Here is a 20,444-nt window from a genome sequence, read left to right as displayed (position 1 = left end):
TGATCATATTAAAGCAGTCTTTGCTGCATTTTATAAATCTTCCAGGACTAGGGTTTCCTCCAAATTAGCTTAGAGATCTTTCCATATCAGCTTCGCAAAGTGTTAGAGATTTGGAATTGACTATGCATTTGTTTAAGGTTGCTTGGATTTGTTTCTTTGCTATTTCGGTGATGTCTTAAAAGTTGTCTCACAAGATGCTAATCTTGCAATTTTATTTTTTCATTATCTGGAAAATTCTGCAGTGTTAGTTTTTCTGGATTCTTTCCTTTTTATGCTCTTTAAATTTCAAATGGGGATATTCTCCTTTTTTCCACTGTGCATTTTTAAGAGCAAGTTGTGTTCTTTTTAATATTGGTCATTTTGAAGAATATTGGGTTGTTGTCTTGTATGGGTGTCGAAAACACCAATGTGTCAATCTATGAGATTGTGAAGCTTTTGCTATTGTCGATCTTGGATGTTTCTCTAGATTTTATTGATTCATTCTACTATAGTTTGAGAAGGGATTTTCATACTTAGGGAGAGTCTAAATTTTTCCAAGTGAAGCAATCTTCATTTGAAGTGGGAAAGTTTGAAGTTCGAGTTGAGAGAGAGTCTTATACTTAAGGGAAAGCCTAAATGATTGTTCACTAATATTCTCATACTTAGAGGGAGCCTAAGCCTAAGTACGTTGAAGGTGAGAGGATCTCACACTTAGGGGGAGCCTAAGTTTCATTGAAAGGGAGTCACACACTTAATGGGATTCTAAGTTTTCATACACTAAGTAGGGTCATTTGAGTATCAATGTAATTGCAAATTATTTACAAATAAGTATATCGTTGTAATTTCTTGACTTTACATTAGTGAAAATATTTTTCCATAGGCACACTGCCTCCCCCCTCCAACGTAATGGTTTTACACCAAATTGAGTTATCAAACTCTGTGTTTTGTTCTGGTCTTTAGTTTTCTACATTTATCTTTTATGTTCCTGAAATTGTTGTAACATCGTGTGTAACAGGTTCTGTCATGTATTAAGTAACCGAAGAATAGTGAAGATTTGATATAATTTTAATGAAGATTTTTCAAATCTCGAGATTTCTGTATTTTTTTTTTTTTTTTGAAACACCAAATTGTAGCCGCAATGTGAGCACAATTAGAGTGCAATTTCTATACTTCCCAACTTCATTTGTATTTTGCCAATGCAATAGTTAAAATAGCCAACTCTTCCTCTCTCCATTATTTTTAATGATTCTGCCAGTGACCAACTTTGACTATACCCTTGTCGACCAACTCCAATAAAGACCACCTCCGATGCCCACTTTCGGTGACAAACCACTTTGAAAATGAACTCCAACGACTACCTTAAACGACCAACTTCAACGATCACCTTCGACTATTAGGATTTATGTCCTAAATCGCGTAGTCTATAAATTATAAACAAATTATTGAATAAATAAAGTGTTATTTATTTTTCATTAAATAAAGTGTTATTTATTATTTGCATAACTCAAAGCCAATGAACTAAGTCCAAGATTATTTAATGTAACTTGAATAGTATGTATTGACATACAAGTTGATCGTGTTCAAGTAATAACCTAAAAGGTATATAGTATATAAATAAGGTCGGGTGCCTTATCCTGGTAACACTATAAATACATCACTTCATAAATTAAATGTTACAAACGTTGTAAGTATTACAAACGATTTGATCCAAATCGTTCATGTGGAGACATGTGAGTGGAGTTATCCTATACAATGAATTTTGTATAAGATCGGACCATAAAATTTATAATCCCTCTTTGTAGTATCATTAATTGAAGAGATTAATATTTCAAACGATAACCATGTAACTCGATCTCAATCCTTAGTGAGTTATGAACTTCTACTCATGAGGATCGTCTTTTGATTTATATGGGTAAGAATGGCCCAAGTTGCTGACTCAATAAGCCTACCATTTTGGTGACGAGATGGAGTGAGAAGTTGAAAACATAGCTACACGAGATGAAATTTACTCATTCCCACCTTTAGGGTAAATAGATAAGTTATTCTCTTAAGTGATAACCTCGTGACTTGAACAATGAGATCTCACTTTCTCATTGGTCTGAAAGGGATTTTGTTTATGGTTGAACCATAAACAGATTGTGCATGCAACTATAAGAGTGCAACTATGAGTCTTTAGTGGAATGTCTCACAATTAATGAATGGTGATTAATTTAATTTAAAAGTTTAGTTAATTAATTTTAGATCATTAGAGCTTATAATCTGTATGTCAATTACGTCCCCCTGCTAGCTCATTATAGAATAACAAGGATCAAAATTTGAAAGAATAATTTGCATTGTTCAAATTAGCTTAGGGATATATATTTGTATTAATCATATATGATACAATTAATATAAAGTATAATGTATAATGATACATCTTGTTAATTAAAAATACGTTTCAAATAAAACCTATATGTATCATTTGGGAGAATCAATATATTTGAATTTGATTCAAATATTCAATTAATATAAATAGGATTTCGGGGGATTTTCAAAAATAGAAAAATAAAGAAAATTATTTATACAAAATAACAAAATTTTAATCTTCTTTGATAGAGGCTGATAGAGGCTGATAGAAGTCCATCAATATCCATCAATGATAAAAACTTGAGAATATATTTTGTGTGTTATGTTAGTGGTCTAATAGTTGGCAACTATAATTCCAAGATATACTTTTTTGTGCAATATCATAGAGTTAGAGAATTGTTTGCTTTTGTACACCTCCAAATATGGAGTTTTCTTACTTAATCAATTGTTGAACTTCTATCTTAATCTCACGTATCTTGTGCATGTTCAACAATATTAGTACATCCCAAAATGACCAAACAAGGATAATTTAAAGAAATTTGGAGGTAATTTGAGCATCCGAACTTCAAAGGTGTAAAAATGACCAAACTGCCCCTGACATGAGCGTCGCAATGCTCATCAATCCTTTAGCCCAACGCTAGTCCAATTCTGAAAGGTAGTAGTTGAATATTTAGAGCAGTGTTGCAACATTGCCGAGAGCGTTGCAATGTTACGAACTTTTGACGGGGTCTCTAGCCATCCACACGCGTGCCTCTTGTGTAACCCAACATCATGCCAACATCACACCCCTCGCTCAACGCTCAAGGGCTAGTTTCATAATAGTGTTGCAACGCTGTACCGACTGATTTCTATATATATTCTCTTCAGTTTTAGGTAAAAATTTGCATGTTGAATCTTATGGAGGCCGAGAAGAGGCCTAGTTTTCTTTGTTCATCTTTATACAGGTTAGGTTTTTACTTTATTTTGGATTGTAAACGATGGATTGGATCTTCCTCTTCGATTTTTCTATGGATTGTTCGAGGTAACGATTTTCTATATAGTATTTGGAGTTTTAACTCTTTGCTAATTTCTTGAGTTTTATGTGTTCTTGAATAAATTGCATGTTAAATTTGTGTCTTCTTCGAATCAATTATAATTTCTATACACATGATTGTGAGGTTCACTTTCACACATAATCGTGCTGGTTAAACAATTTTTAGTTGCATCACGTTCTTACCTGAGTGTCTAGCTGAAATCAATCAAGTAACATTAGTTCATTGTGGATTTGATGGTTATTCCTAGGATACATGAATTGCTAGGTTCGAATATAATTTGGTTAATTGAATTGCTTTTTTGACAATTGATTGACACAATAGAATCCTTGAACATAATGCATGTGTTTTTTAATTCTATATGGACGTTATTGAACCCAATAGGATTTAGAAACATGTAGATTAGTTGGGATATGACATTTTCGACCTTAATTGATACTTAGGACGCTCCCTAGGTTTGATCTTTGTTAGTCGTCCGTCTTTGTAGAGGCTAGTTAGATCGCATCGTGCAAGTTGTTGTACACGCATAAATCAATTGCATGTTTAAGTTACAAAATTTGATGATAGAAATTACATTGGATGGCTCTAGAAACTAGATAGACCAATCCTAGTTTACATTTATCCTTTGCAATTTAATTTCTTGCATGTTTTCATTTTATCAAATAAACCAAAATTCATATTTTTACTACTTTCCATAGTCAAATTTAGCTCAGGAGAGATTTAATTCTTGGCCTCTCTATGGTTTGACACCGTGCTTGCCACTTGTGCTACCTTGTAGTATAAGTAGTGGTTCAATGATTTATAAATATTATTTTAATTGGGTCTGGGGTTTATTAAAGACGTCAATTTCTGGCCCAAACAAAATGGCTCAGTTGCTGGGGAGGCAAACCAAATAATCTCTTTTAGTTGAATTTGACTTGTAAACTTCTTTTAGTTGAATTTAACTTGTAAACTTTAAAAACCCAAAAAATATTTTTCTTGTGTCTACTTGATTTCTCATGGCAGACAATTTGAATGTTCACTATGCGTTTCGTGCGACGCAAACGGCTCAGCGTAGAGAAAAAGAGGTAAAAGAATTTAATGAGCTTAGAAATGAAATGTCTGAACTAACCTCTCTTGTTCAAGATTTGGCTATTAGGCAATTACAGGTTTTGCGTGGTTCTGAGTGCGATTATTATCCCCATTGGGAGATGCCTAGACAAACTTCGTTATCGATGCATGCCTCTTCCTCCAATTTAGGAATTACTTTAGAAGAATTGGTTAAGTAGCTTTCTAAGAAATCTTATGAGATTGTGCAGGAATCCTCCTTTAGTCATCAAGAATCCTCGAGTTTCCAGTAGGATAGCTTCCATCCTGGATCCGAAGCTAGAACTAAATTTCATAATTTAAGTGACCTCGTTACTTAGATTACTGAATCAGTTGGGAGGGTTGAAGAGTCTTGGATGGAACCATCTTCTGATTCTGAGCAGTGAAATTATTAGCATCGATCGCCAAGTTGAGCAGTTGGTTCCTTGTTAGGTTTTATGTCCTAAAACTCGTGGTTTTTAAAAAATAAACTTAATCAATAAAGATGTTATTGAAGTTTGATTCACTAAAGTTGTTATTGAATATATGAATTGCTCATTTCATTTTTTAAATAATCAAAATTCAATGAACCAATATCCATGGCTATTACGTGAGCACTCGAATTTTAGGTGGAGACATAAGGGTGGATCAAGTTCGAGTAAATAGCCAAAATGATCTATGGTATACGGATAAGGTTGGGTACCTTATTATGGGGATACTATAGGATGTGGCCCACTTCGTAGATGTTACAAATGTTGTAAAGTGCTACAAACGAAGTGATCTTGATTCATTTATATGGAGACATGCGAGTGAGACATCCTATGCAAAGAGTATGTATAAGATCTACCAAGAAATAAGTCACTCTTACTTTATAACATTGTTTACTGTTTAAGACTGACTATTTCAAAGCGATGACCTAGGTAACTTAACCTTAATCCAGAGCTAACTATGAACTTCTGTTTATTTGAGATTATCTTTAGATTTTCATGGGTGAGGGTTGGCTCAACGGCGCCGACTCAATAAGCCTCTCATTTCAGGGGTAAGACAGGGTAGGGAACATAGGGTGCAAGATGGAATTCACTATTACCCGCTATTAGGGATAGTAGAGAGATTGTTGCCTTAAGTGTTGACTTTGGGTCTTGAACAAGGGGTTTCACCCTCTCATTAGCCCGAGAGGGACTCAGTTTTGATAATTCAATCACAAACCAATTGTTCATTAGAGAATTAGTGAGACTTAAGGAACAAGAGGTAATCTTAGGGGTAAAATAGCTATTAACCTAGTCATTATTATGAACAACCTGGGATTATATCGAGTGGACACAATATATCTATAGTGAGGGAAGTGCAATTACTAGACTTTAGTGGAGTGACCCAGTAGTTAACGAATGTTGATTAATTAGGTTAAAGAGTTTAGCCAGTTAATCTCGGATCGTTGGAGCCCATGATTTGCAGGTCCATTAGATCCTCCTACTAGCTCACAAACTAGATAAACCTTAGAATAGTGTGATGAGTGAAATTGAAACGTTCAAATTTGAATTAAGGAATTAGTAATTATATGCGATATTATTATACATTTAATTACCAAATTAAATGAAATTTGAGAATTGGTTGATATTTAAATTCGATTTAAATATCAAATTACATGAAGATTTATGGTAGTGGAATCGATGTTTAATTAATTTAATATTTGATATTAAATTAATAGAATTAATTAAATTGTTTAATTAATTATTAATTTTATTTAAAAAAATTAATTAATTGAATTAAAGTTTGTGAAATTAATAAAATTTCAATTTAATTAAAGAATTAGAAATTGAATGTTGTTTTTAATTTTGAAAAGAGTTTCAAAATTCAAGAAAAATTGGATTTTGAAAAAATCCACTAAAAGTGGGTTTTTCCCACTTGCAAGAACATCTAGTATTCCATCCAAACCACCAAAATTGTTGAAGTAGGTGGTGTCTTGTTGCTAGGCAGTCTGATTACATGAGTTTTCTACATAAAACTCGCAAGATTGAGCGAGAAGAGATTCATGCAAACTGGTTTTTGGCTGAGAATTGAGGTTGAAGAAGAGTTCCAAAGCTTCAGAAAAACAGTGTGTCTTCCCCTTCATAATTCCCTAAATTCAGTTCATTTTGAATCCCACAACTCAATCTAAGGTCCAAAAGAATAGAAGGAAAGATCCTTTGGTGGTCTATAAGCTTTTAGAGGGACAATTGAAGTTGATTTTATAGATCAAAGGAGTTCTTCAAAGGTATTTTTGAAACCCTCTTGATATTCTATGAACATGCTGATTTAGATGCTAAAATTAATAAATCAGAGTGTTTAATGGTCCTAAATTCTTCCATTGTATGCTTGCTACTTCCAACCTTCCTCAGATCACCAGTCAAGGTAAGACTTGATAGAGTAAAGATACAAAAGGCGGAAGCTAACAGAATCATTAAGCACTCTAATTACACTTAATTTGAGTAGCATGTTAAAAACAGTTTTACCGAATAGGATTTGAGAAATGTACAATTTTTGTTGATTTATTCTTAGTTCTTACTGAATTTGATCTCCAAATCCTTAGAAGACTACCAAGAGGAGCTTCTCTACTATTCTCAGTCTTGAATTGAATGGTGGACACTATAAATTTAGAGGTATAGAGGTTGGGATTAGAGAGGGTTTTGAGAGAATTTAAAAAAATTCTCAGAATTTTCCAATAATTCAGCATGCATCATCCTCCAATTTTTTGGAATTAAAGTATTATTTAGTTAATATATGCAAGCAGTAACACTTCCGATAATTTGACACTTGAAGAAGTGGAATAGGTGTTGATGTAGGGAAATGTCCACTAAGAAATCCAATTTCTTGGATAATTCCACTATAGCCAAATTTCCAATTAAATTATATTTAATTTATAATTAAATTAAATAAAATAAAAATTCAAATTCTGAAATTTAAATTTTTAAAATTGAAATTTGATTTAATTTTAAATAATTAATTAAAAATAATTTAATATCAAATATTAAATTAATTAAATACCTAATTTAAACATGAATCCCTATTCATGTAATCAATAATTAAATCAATATTTAGATATTTTAAACTCTCTAATTTCGTTTAATTTTAACAAAGTTAAACGTTTAATTATTTTAAATATAATTATTCAAACCTTAAATTGAATTTGAACATTTCAAATCCAAACCCTAAATTGAAATTTGAACACTTCAATTTCACTCGATTTTTTAATCTAAGGTTTACAATTTGAGATTAATTTATTAAACTCTTCAACTTGAGTTAATCACATTGTGTGGAGAAGTCTTTACATGAATGATTTTCGCATCACATTGTTTGTATAGTATACAAAGTAAACCGCATCCATAGTGTTCCCAGGACGAGGTACCCAATCTCATCCATATACTTATAGACCTTTTTGGCTATATACTATAACTTGTTCCTCTTGTATGTCTCTACATAAAGTTATACTTTTCATATTATAGCCATGGATTCGTTTATTGGACTTTATAACATAATGCAATTTCAATTTCAATAACACTTTTATTGAATAGATACTTCAATAATACTTTTATTGATAAATAGAACATGTTTTCATGATTACGAACTGTGAATTTTAGGACATTTCCAACAATCTCCAACTTGGACTAAAACTTCAGTTGGTTGCAGATATATACAAATATACAGTGTTAAGAAAAGAGAAAATACAATAAATTAGGGCATCATTATACCCTTGACGTTCTCCCACTTACCTTAGATTTATGAAACTCGTAGACCCAATTCAACCAGGTGATCCTTGAACACTTTAGTTGTGAGGGCCTTTGTAAATGGATCAGCAAGATTATCTTCAGAGGCTATTTTTGTGACTGTCACATCTCCTCTGTGTACTATCTCCCTGATGAGATGGTATTTTCACTCGATGTATTTTCCACGTTTGCAGCTTCTAGATTCCTTTAAGTTGGCAATTGCTCTACTATTATCACAAAATAGGGTGATCAACAGATGCATATTTGGAACCACATCCAAATCTATCAAGAACTTTCTGAGCCATACTGTTTCTTCACATGTAGCTATATATTCAGTCTCCATCATGGAATCAGCAATACAACTCTGTTTGATACTTCTCCACACTATTGCTCCTCCATTGAGAGTGAATACTGATCATGAAGTAGATTTTCTAGAATCTACATCAGTCTGAAAATCATAATCAGTGTATCCCTTAAAGATCAAATCCTTAGGACCATACACGAGCATATAGCCCCTCGTTCTCCAAAGATACTTGAGGATGTTCTTAATACCAATTCAATGGCTATGTTCAGGGTCTATTGGACTGAAACCTACTGACGATTCCAAATGCAAAGCATATGTCGGAACGTGTACATAACATAGCATACATTAAGCTCCTGACTACCGATGCATAAGGAATTCTTTTCATTTCCTCAACTTCTTGAGGTGTCTCAGCTCACTGTTCCTTAGACAAATGAATTTCGTGTCTAAAAGGTAGAATACCCTTTTTGGAATTTTGCATGTTATATCTTGACAACATCTTGTTAATATAAGATACTTGAGATAGCACTAACATTCTGTTCTTGCGATTCCGAACAATTTGGATTCCAATAACATATTAAGCATCTACCAAATCTTTCATTTGAAATTGCGATACTAGCCATTTCTTTATGTCAGCAAGGAATCCTGTCTCATTCCCAATGAACATGATATCATCGACATAAAGAATCAAGAAAGCTACAGTCTTGTTGACTATCTTCTTGTAAATACAAGGTTCATCAACATTCTATTCAAAGCCTTAAGATTTGACACAGTATCAAACCTTATATTCTAGGATCGAGATGCCTATTTTAATCCATAAATGGATCTATTAAGTTTGCAAACCTTTTTCTCTTGACCTTGTTCAATAAACCCTTTTGGTTGAGGCATGTAAATACTTTTGTCAAGATGACCATTCAAAAAGGCTGTCTTGACATCCATTTTCCAGATTTCATAATCATAGAAATCAACAATGGATAAAAGTATTCTAATATATTTAATCATGGAAATAGAACAGAAGGTTCCCATAAAGAATTGAAGTACATCGACTCCATTTCTAGGTCCATGGTTTCTATCATTTGATCTATATCTACATCTTTCGTTGCCTGTTTAAAGGTCAATGGATCCTCTAAGGCATCATCAGGTATGACGACATGAGTTTCTGTTAAACCCATATAACAGTCAGAATGTTGAACAACCTTCTCACTACGTCGAGGCATTCCCATTTCATGAGAAGGATATGATGGAGTAAGAACTCTTGTTGAAGGACTAGTTTGATCAACAATTCCTGTTGATTTGTCTGTAGATACTCTGGACATATCATCTAATACTAGTTTACTACGAGGTTGATGATTTCTAATGTGATCCTCTTCTAAGAATGTAGCATTTGTCGATATAAATACCTTATCTTTTTTAAGATCATAAAATAGACCACCTTTTGTATCTTTAGGGTAACCTACAAATAGACATATTTTTTAACGTCGTTCAAACTTTTTAGGATTTTGCACCAACACGTGTGTCGGGCATCTCCAAATCCTCAAGTGATGTAAACTACCTTTACGTTCTCTCCATAGCTCATACGGTATTTCTGAAATACTTTTTGAGGGAACCATGTTCAGTATATGTACAATGGCTTGTACTGCATACCCCCAAAAGGACTGAGATAACTGAATATAACTCATCATTGAACGAACCATGTCTAACATGGTTCAATTTCTTCTTTTGCTACACCATTTTGCTGTGGTGTACTAGGTGCTATGAGTTGGGATTGAATTCCATGTTCTACTTGATAGGATGTACAAACATACAATGAAAGCAAACAGAATCAATAAGCACTCTAATTACATTTAATTTGATTCTAAAGCACACTTTTGCAAAAAAATAAAGTGGGTTTCATTTTTAACATACCTTTGATGAAATTTCCCAAATTCAAGCTGCTCTTCACGTCAATTCAGCTCCAAATCATTAGTGAACCACCAAGAGATCTTTTCTACCATCCTCAGCCTTGAATTTGAGTGGTGGAACTCGAATTTGAGTGAACTTGTGAATGAATTTTTCTGGGCTTTTTGAGAGGAAGAAGAAGAGCTATGTAGAAAACTTTTTTCAGCAATTGATTTTACTACTTTCTCTTTCAAATTGGATGATTTTAGGTGAGGGTTAACTCAAAGCACCGGCTCAATAAGCCCCCCATTTCAGGGGTAAGACCGGGTAGATAACTGGGATATAGGGTGCAAGATGGAATTCACGCCTACCCGATTTAGAGATAGGAGAAAGGTTGTTCTCTTAAGTGTTGAATCCATGTCTTGAATAAAGGGCCCTACCCTCTCATTGACCTGAGAGGGATTTGGTTTAATGATTGGATCACAAACCAATTGTTCATTAGAGGATCAATGGAACTTATGGAGAAAAATATAATTTCGGGGGTCAAATAGCCATTATTACGATCAACCTATAAAGGGTCGACTTACTAATTATGGTTAAATCAAGTTGACTCAAATATATCTACAGTGAGAAGAGTGAAACTATTGAGCTATAGCGGTGTGACTCAGTAGTTAACAATATTGATTAATTCGGTCTAAAGAGTTTAGTCAATTAATCTAAAATTGTTGAAGCTCATGATCTGTAGGCCCATAAGGTCCCTCTACTAGCTCGTAAAACATGAACACCTTAGATTAGTAAATTAAGTGAATTTGAAATATTCAAATTGTATTTAAATTGAAATGTTCAAAATTGAATTTCAATTTGAAATGTCCAAAATTGAATTTAGGGTTTCAATTTGAAGTGTTCAAATTGTAATTAGGGTTTGTATAATTATATTCGATATAATTAACATTTACTTTATCGAAATTAAATGAAATTGGAGAGTTTATAATATTTAAATATTGATTACATGAATAGGATTCATGTTCAAAATTAGGCAACTGATTAATTTAAAATTTTGATATTAAATTATTATTTAATTAATTAAATCCGATTAAAATCAAACTAATTTTTAATTTAATGAATTCAATTTCAGAAATTCAAGTTTGATTTTAATTCAATTAATTTTTTGAATTAATTAAATCAAAAATTGAAAATTAAGAAGTTAGGAGAATTTTCCCAATTTGTTTGGAAATTAAAGTGTCTTCTTCTTTATTAAGACACCTAGCCCACCTCTTTGACTAAAATTGAGGTGACCATTAGCTGATCTTTCAGTGCTTGCATGAAGGATTGAGATAAAAACACTTCAGTTTCAGATTGAAGTGGATTATGAAGCTGATTCTCTCCTAAACTACTGCAAAATTAGTTTTCTGCCATCTCTAATCCCTTCACATTTAGCTCAATCTTGAGTTTCAGCACTCAAATTTAAGGCTGGGAATAGTAGAGAAAATCTCTTGGTAGTTCACTGAAGACTTGAAGCTGAGAATTCATGAAGAGCAGCTTGAAATTGGAGAATTTTTCAAAAGTTTGTCTTTTATAAACCCTCTTGCTGAATAATATGTTTTGCATGCTTAATAGAACTAAAATTAAATGTAATTAGAGTGCTTATTGATTCTAAATGCTTCCGTTGCTTGATTATTTATCCCATTGCGTTAAACTTAGTACATGTTAAGTACTTTGTTTAACAGAACACTAATTTTTTTCCTTAAATTACACTGATGTCTAACTCCACTAAGGATATGCAATGGAGATTGTAATTTTGAAAATTGTTTCCTCCAAAATATTTGAGAAATAATTTTGGATTACGAAAGTGTTGTAAATTTGGTTTGCAACATTTTATTATTTAGGTCAGTTGATACACACGTTTCAAAACAATCCAAAATCCTTGAGGAGTTATAAATGTCCTTTTATAGAATCCAAAAAATAAGATGATGTATTTATGTGACAAATACTGATTTTATTAGAAATGTCAAAATAAAAGGTCGTGGACCTATAAAAAAGTTAAGTAGTGTTGATGAGCTGGTTCCAAGAAAAACCTACATAGTTAACAAGTGTTGTTAACCATTTATTTTCATTTTGAAAATCACTTTCTATTTGTTAACCAGATAAGTCTTCATCAAGGTGGGAGAATTATGAAATAACTCAACCTTTACAAAGACTTACTTGAAATCTATATTATCATATTAGCTTACAAGATGAAAACTTATAAACCTCAAAGTAGTAGGAGAGTAATGCGATGAATCAACCTCTGCTATCGTTTATTGGAAGTTAGAGTTGTCATAATAGATGACAAGAATTGAAGGAAATTGACAAAAGAAACTATGTCAGGGTCATTAATCTTAGCCAGGTTTTGTAGATTTTCATTGATGGGGTCAAACTCAAAGGATATGAATGGATTTACAAAAGTGAGACTTCAAAGTGTAATACTTAGAGATGGTGATCTTCAAAGTAAGACTCTTAGTGTAAGGTGAAAACCAATGCTAGAACTAGTGGGTGAAAATAGTATGAGTCAATTTTCTCATTGGTTAATTTAATAAAGTCTTTGTGCATAATTTGATTTATTATTGCATATGAGATATGGAAAAATGAATAACCTCTTTCATGAAAAGAAGTTCAATGCATCTTACATTTACAAAGTAGTTGTTTAATGTTCGATGTAAAAGCTTTAGACGGAATGGTAGAGTACTACTATTCTACAATGAAGTTGATATGTCTAAAAGAAAAGTTTCTTAAGACACCTTAACTGTTAAGGGGATGTAATCTTTAAATGATACTTAATTAACATTTAATATACAGTTGGTTAATTAAATCCGCTTATTCGATTGTATGACTATTTAGTTTGAAAATTAAAATTTATGAATAATAAGATGTTGGTGTATAAAGTTTAAGATTTGATCTTTTATAAGATACACTGTTTCATACATGGTTTAGAGAAATTCATGTTTTATCCTAAGTGGTGTGATTTAGATTACAAGGCAACATTTTTGCTTGTGAAGTAATAATTTGCATAGTCATCCTTAAATACTTGAAAGTTGCAAGGACTACGTCTAAGGATATATGAGATAATGTGGTGCAAGGACTACGTCTAAGGATATATGTATACACCAAGTTGTAGAAATAAAAACAGAATGAGAGAAACATCATCATGGTGACCATATGGTATTTGTTGACATAACAGTTTGTATTATATAAAAGGATTCTCTAGGCTAAAGTGTGAGAGAATCTCCTAAAATGTTTAGGACTACAATACATGTCTCTAGTGCAATAGGGCAAGTGGGAGAGCATGTTGGGTATAGAGTATACCATATGATACATGCTTCACCGACTTGTGTCTCACTGGCTTTAGTGCAAGTGGTAGATTGTTGGGATGTATGCCCTAAAGTCTCGTAGTTAATATGTTATTTGAAATAATGGTTGATTATTTTATGCAATAATCCATTAAATAAAGATCCAAAGTTATTTATGTAACTTAAACATGTAGGTGGTTGACATACAGGTGGATCATATTTAAGTAATAACCTAAATGGTCTGAGTATATGAATAAGGTTGGGCTTCTTACTCTGGTGATACTACGGATACGATACAGTTTGTAATTGTTACAATAGTTGTAAAATATTACAACTGGTTTGATCCTAATCGTTAATGTGGAGACATGCAAGTAGAGGTATCCTATACAAAGAGTTTGTATAAGATTGGACCGTGAAATGATTAGTCTCTCTTTATGATACCGTTGATTGAAGAGATTGAAATTTCAAAGGATGACCACATGTGACTCAACCTTAGTTCTGAGTGAGTTATGAACTCTTGTTTATGAGGGCAATCTTTTGATCTGTATGGGTGAGAATGACCAGATTCTTGACTTAATAAGTCTACCATTTTGAGGATTTCTCCTATAGGGAGCTAAGAACATAGATTCGCAAGATGGAATTCATTTATTCCCATCTTTAAGATAAGGGGTAAGTAGATGAATTGGCCTGAGAGGGATTAGTTTATAGTTGAACTATAAACTGTTTATTCCTTAGAGGGATTAGTGGTACTTATGGAGTTAGATGTAATATATGGGAAAAGCGATAATTTCTATACACCAAATTCCTACGTAATGAAAGTACAAACAAAATATTACTTAATAAAAGAGTTTTTTTAGATGTAAGTTTTAGGAGAATCTTCCCTTTTCCTAACACTCCTTCAGTGGCATACCCATAAATACGTATTCTTCATTGGCAGAATCTTCAAACTCATGGAACGGATCTCAATTTGAACTAAAGTGCCTTGAGCTTCAATGTCAAGAACCCAATTAGACTTGTTCTCCACTATGTTTGCTTCTACAACTACTATAGCAATGACATCATCTTGCTGAAAAAGGTTGGCATGTGGAGTTGGTCTTTAATCAAACCTTCCTTTCCTTTGGTCGCATTGATAGAACTTATGTCCTGGCTTTTTGCAGACATAATACACTAATTTGGATTTTTCAATTCTCCCACCGACAAGTTTGAACTCATGTGACATATTGTTTATACTCTGATTTCTTTTATTTTTAAACTTGTCAATATTTGCAATAGAAGATTCAATCAAGTCAGTTTTAACTTAATTTAACGTTTGGGAAATCATCTTATTTTTCTGCCGACTGGCTTCTTCTGTGCATTTATGACTGATCAATTCTTATAGAGCTAAATCATTCTTTTTGTATTTCAGGTGATTACGATAGTTGCTCCATGAGGGAGGAAATTTCTCAAACAGCACAATCGCTTGGGGAATTTTGCACATCTTTATACTCTCGGTCAACACACTCACCACCAGATTCTCGTACTTATGAACTTGATCCATAATTGATTTGTCGTCCATCATCTAGAATTGTAAACATTTTCTAACAATCCTCCATATTTAGACTCCAAAGTGTTCCATATTACCTTTGCAGACTTTTGAACCACAAACAGATCGAATAGCAAATTTGTCATATGGTTGAGCAGATGGTCATGAACCGTCTTGTTATCTTTCTCAAACTTTTTGGAATCAATATCAGATGGTCGCTTGACTAGACAGAATCAACAGCAACATCTTTGGATGATTATGGATCACTAGCAGTAGACACCATCTTGACAGAACATTATATAGTGAGGATGTGATCGACCTCCAACAACTCAAAGAAAATTAGAAACTTTTGGGACCAATGGTGGTAATTTGTTCCTTTGATCGCCTCCAGTTTGGATAGATCGGGGAGGACCTTTTCAGATTTAATCGACATTTGGAAAAAAATTTCTTTCACATTATAATTTCATTGTTTTACTGTGGAAGATCCACTACCTTGATAGAAAAAATCGGCACAACTTCAGTACTAAATCGCGATTGTCAGTTGCTCTTCAATGTTTATACAACCTCCAATGCCATTATGTGCACTCGTCGAAGAAAAGAATGAAATGGAAGAAAAAAGTTGCCCATAACAATATACCGAAGAAAAGAAGAAGAAAAGCTGGAAAAATATATCAGATCTAGAAAAAATCCTTCTAAATATGAAGATGAAGAAGAAAAACAAGCAGAAAATCGGATAAGATGAAAACGGCTAAGTTAAGAATTAAATTAGATAAAAAAAAGTATGGATATGAATTTAATAGAAACATTTTAATATAATGATAAAATTTTAAATGAAAAGCTAGTAAAAAGTTAGTTCTTTTTTTGCACGGTTTCTCAAACCCACCCGAATGGGGCGGTAATGGCGACACGGTGGAGAAGTTTCTACTTCTACCACAACAACAATTTAAAAGTTTTCTTGCATGCCTTTATTTCATACAGATAAAAAAATTGCCCTCATAGAGGGTTTGAAACCCCTTCATTTCTCTCAAAATTAACTTTCGCTTTTTGTTATGGGCCTTAGTCCAAAGTCATTCCCAACAACCTTCACACATTTTTTTTTAAATAATAAAGTATACTGAGAAGAACTAGCCAATAGGAATATCCTCTTGCAATATAGGAAAAATCCGTTCTGGGAACTTGTCCAACCAAAAAAACGATTCATCTCTAAAAGTTGAAAGACGAAGGGTTAAAAAAAATCTCAAACCTCAAAATTTATGAGCTAAACTTTTAATTTAATATACAAATAATAAGTATGATACTCATTAAAGGATGTAAAAATTTTATATTAATAAACGAATTGTAACATTTTCAAAAATATTTATCAACAATTGACATTTTATTGATATTTCTATTAACATCAACATTATTTTAACATAACAAATGGAGGTATGGAGATTTGAGCTACCAATCTCAATGATCGAAAAGAGTACATTTCAATTATCGATGAGATATATCTAATTTAGCGTAACCTTTGATATTGTAAACCTATTTTTTTAGGTGTAATCATATTTTCGATTCTAGATATCTTTTAAAATTGATATTTTCATGATGTTATATTTTTGTACTAAAGACTTTTGGAGGTTTAGGGTTTGAAAATAATGGATGGAAAAAAATGACCAACACTTTAAGGCTTTTAGGGTAGTTGAGGGGTCATGGGCAGCTTGTGATAAAGATTAAATATTGATTACTTAACCACATAAACCCATCTGCCTTTATTTTAATTTCAAACCCATTTTTCTTTTCTTTTGGGAATAAACTTTCATTTAATATACAAAGACTAAGACGGTGAAATTATTATAATTTGGTACAAAATATTCAAATATTATACGAACAAATTCTTTATTATTCTTTTTAAAAACATGATTCAAATCATTATTTTGGCCTCATGCATATTTTCAAACTAACGAATTATATGCGTTCAAATTATATTATAACATATATAGTTATATATATATATATATATATATATATATATATATATATATAGTTATATATATATATATATATATTTGGGTTCAAAATAAATATTAAACCTTAGGCAAATTTATCAATCCGTAATGAAAATTAGTGTAACCGTAATAGAATTCCATTGATGGATCAATTGTAATGAGTCTGAATCGCAAATGTAATTGGATTACTTTTGATTATGTTAACTTAGAATTATGAGTTTGTCATATTTACGATTATCGTGATCTTTACCGTTACTATTCAATCCTAACGGTAATAGTAATGGTAAAGGTAAAGGTAAATGTGACAGCCTCATAACTCTCATATTGCTACAGTAACTGTATCTATAACAATAACAATAAAGATAGTGAGTCCCACGTAAATTTCAAGCACAATAGATTAAGCATTTTTCCTTCCTCAATCAGATTGTATATTCTGATTACAGATTTGAAGGCAGGTCCCACAATTCATTAACATTATGAAAAATGGGTAAACGACAACAAAGATCATCAAATGGGGCCCACTTTTCAAATTATCATTGATGGATTACGTTTTACCTAGTATAAACATGACCTTAATTTATAACTAAGTTTTCCTGTAGAAATTATTAATATTTTTTTATTTATTTATGTCTTTTAGGTTAGAATAATATTGATTAGTACTTTGAGTTCCATTTCATTTGAGTTTATGTACTTTCAATTATCTAATTGTAGTTTATATATTTTCCATAATTCTTAAATTTAATCTTTTAGAATTAATTGGTATCGAAAATGGTTAAATAATAATAATTTACTTTTCACAATTTATAAAGAGAAAGGTAATTGGAAAAAAAATTAACCATAAATATAAATATCAAAATAAAATAATACCTAAAAGTATAAAGACCAAAATAGTATTTAAATTTACTTATTTTAAAAAAAATATACTAGAAACAAGAGGAATGTGAACTTTAACCAATCATATCTAACCACTTAAATTGTGTACAGGTTAAACAAATTGATAAATATTTGAGCTAATTAAACTTAAACAAAAAAAATGCACTTATCAATATAATATATAGGTGGCTATGATCACACTTTAAATCTAATTCATTGTTTAAAAGTTATAGTATTATTGTAAATAAACCCAAGTACTAGTAAAGTCATGTCATATGATTTATTTGGAGTAATTTCATTAACTTCAGGGTATGAATCAAAATTTAAGATTTTTTTTTTAATTTTAAAAATAGAAATCTCTATAATTCAAAGTTTATTTTCATATTTTTCATGTCCTAACCTATTAGGGTATTATAATATAGTTTAATTATAATAATTTCATTCCAAAATAAGCGCGTAGCTCATAACTGCTTAACATATTTTTTTACTAACGTTGAAGGTTTAAATTTTTATATCAATATAATATGATTATACTAAAAAAGACATGAATAATTGTTTTAAATGATAAACCCTTATTTTCAAGTATAACAAAATGTTATTGTTCATCCGTGATAGACCGCAATAGACTTACGATAGAACGAGATAGACTTCTATCACTAGATGTGAAGTCTATCGCGGACAATGATATTTTACTATATTTATAAATAAATTGACTCATTTTTCTTTATTTGAAAACACGATAAAAAAAAAATATTATAAAACTACTATAAATTTAAAATAAATATTTTATAATTTTTCCATCACGAGTGAAGTGTGAAAATCTACTATGTTTTTTTTTTTTTTTTTGTTGGCTGATTTGACCTCACAATGCCAAGATTTTTATAATGTTATATGCAATTCTATTCAAATTTTCATACTAATTTGAACTTAATTTTAAGTTATTTCAATTTTTTAGTAGATTATTGAAATAAATAACTTTTCATCAAAAGATTTTATTTTATTTGAAAAACTTTTTGGTTCACAAGATGGAGAATATTTTATTAAAAAAACCATAATGTTGAATTATCATATATCTTTTTTTTTTTTCCTTTTTTTTTTTGTGGATCTAAGGAGCATTTTCCCTCATCAAGTTTTTAGTATAATGGTTAACCTTTTGGAATAATTTTAGAGTAACCAAAAAGTTTATATTTCATCCTTCTATGATTAACCTCTTTCAATAATTTTGCATTTTACAATATTAATGGTTAATAATTTCATCATTTTGTCCCAATTGAAAAATAAAATAAATCATTAACTTAATAAATATATAAGGAGAAATCCAATTTTCATACATTTCTGCCACTTTATTTATCCTAAAAATTAAAATTTTAGGTTTAAATACTACTTTAGTACATATATTTTTTATTGAAAAAGTTTAGGTGTAATTTGGGTTACATCCATCTATTCTACAATCTACACCCAATTAAAATTGTCATATAGCAATTCATTTTTTTAAAAAAATTATTAAAAAAAATATTTTTGACATGTGCAAGGGAAGAGGGAGATGTGATTTATCTTAGCCTAAGCTGCATTTAAGTATTGTTCTTTTTTATTTTGGTTCGTCAATGTATTTTCAAAATATTCATTTGGATCTCTATACTTTCAATTTTGATATTTATATTTTCAAAATACTTATTTTGGTTTATATACTTTCAATTTTGGTTCACTTTGTCCTTCAAATTTTAAAAAGTAATTATTTTGATCTCTTAAAAATAAAATAAAAATGAAAATGAATTGAAGAAAATGGTTGTTTTTTAAAAGTACTAGAACCAAAATGGATCAAATTAAAAGTACAATAACCTAAATAAACCAAAACTAAAAGTATAGGACCAAATCGTTTTTAGACCAAAATTTTAAGTTTGTTAGATATTTTTGCATATTGTTATTAACCTTGATTTAAATTTAAAATTTCTTTCATATATCTTATTTATTTCCTATAGGTTATATTAAAATTTTATTGTTTATTTTGAAAACTTAAGTCCTTTTCAAGCATTCAATCACTATTTCATTCTAGATAAATGTGATATCTTTACCAAAATAGGCAGGGTTTCTTTAATTATTATCTTATTTTGGTATCTTTGATTTAATTGTTACTTTTCACATTGAATCACTAGGTACAATAATTTTTTGGTGACATGATCAACACAAATATTTTGAGCATGTTATATGAATTTACTTTCAAAAGATTCAATATGATTATTCATTAAGGTTAAATGTTTTCTTTCTTCATTTGGTTAAAGGTGTTGAAAAACTTTACAATAAGATAAAGTTAACTATACTAAAATCATTTTTTAATTCAATATTTTGTGAGAATTAAAATTTAAACTTCTCATTTTTGGTTGTGGGTATAAATTTC

Source organism: Benincasa hispida, chromosome 5 (assembly GCF_027475165.1).
Source record: "Benincasa hispida cultivar pf3 chromosome 5, pf3_genome.v1.1, whole genome shotgun sequence".
In the NCBI taxonomy this organism is placed as follows: domain Eukaryota; kingdom Viridiplantae; phylum Streptophyta; class Magnoliopsida; order Cucurbitales; family Cucurbitaceae; genus Benincasa; species Benincasa hispida.
This window is presented reverse-complemented; position numbering follows the sequence as displayed.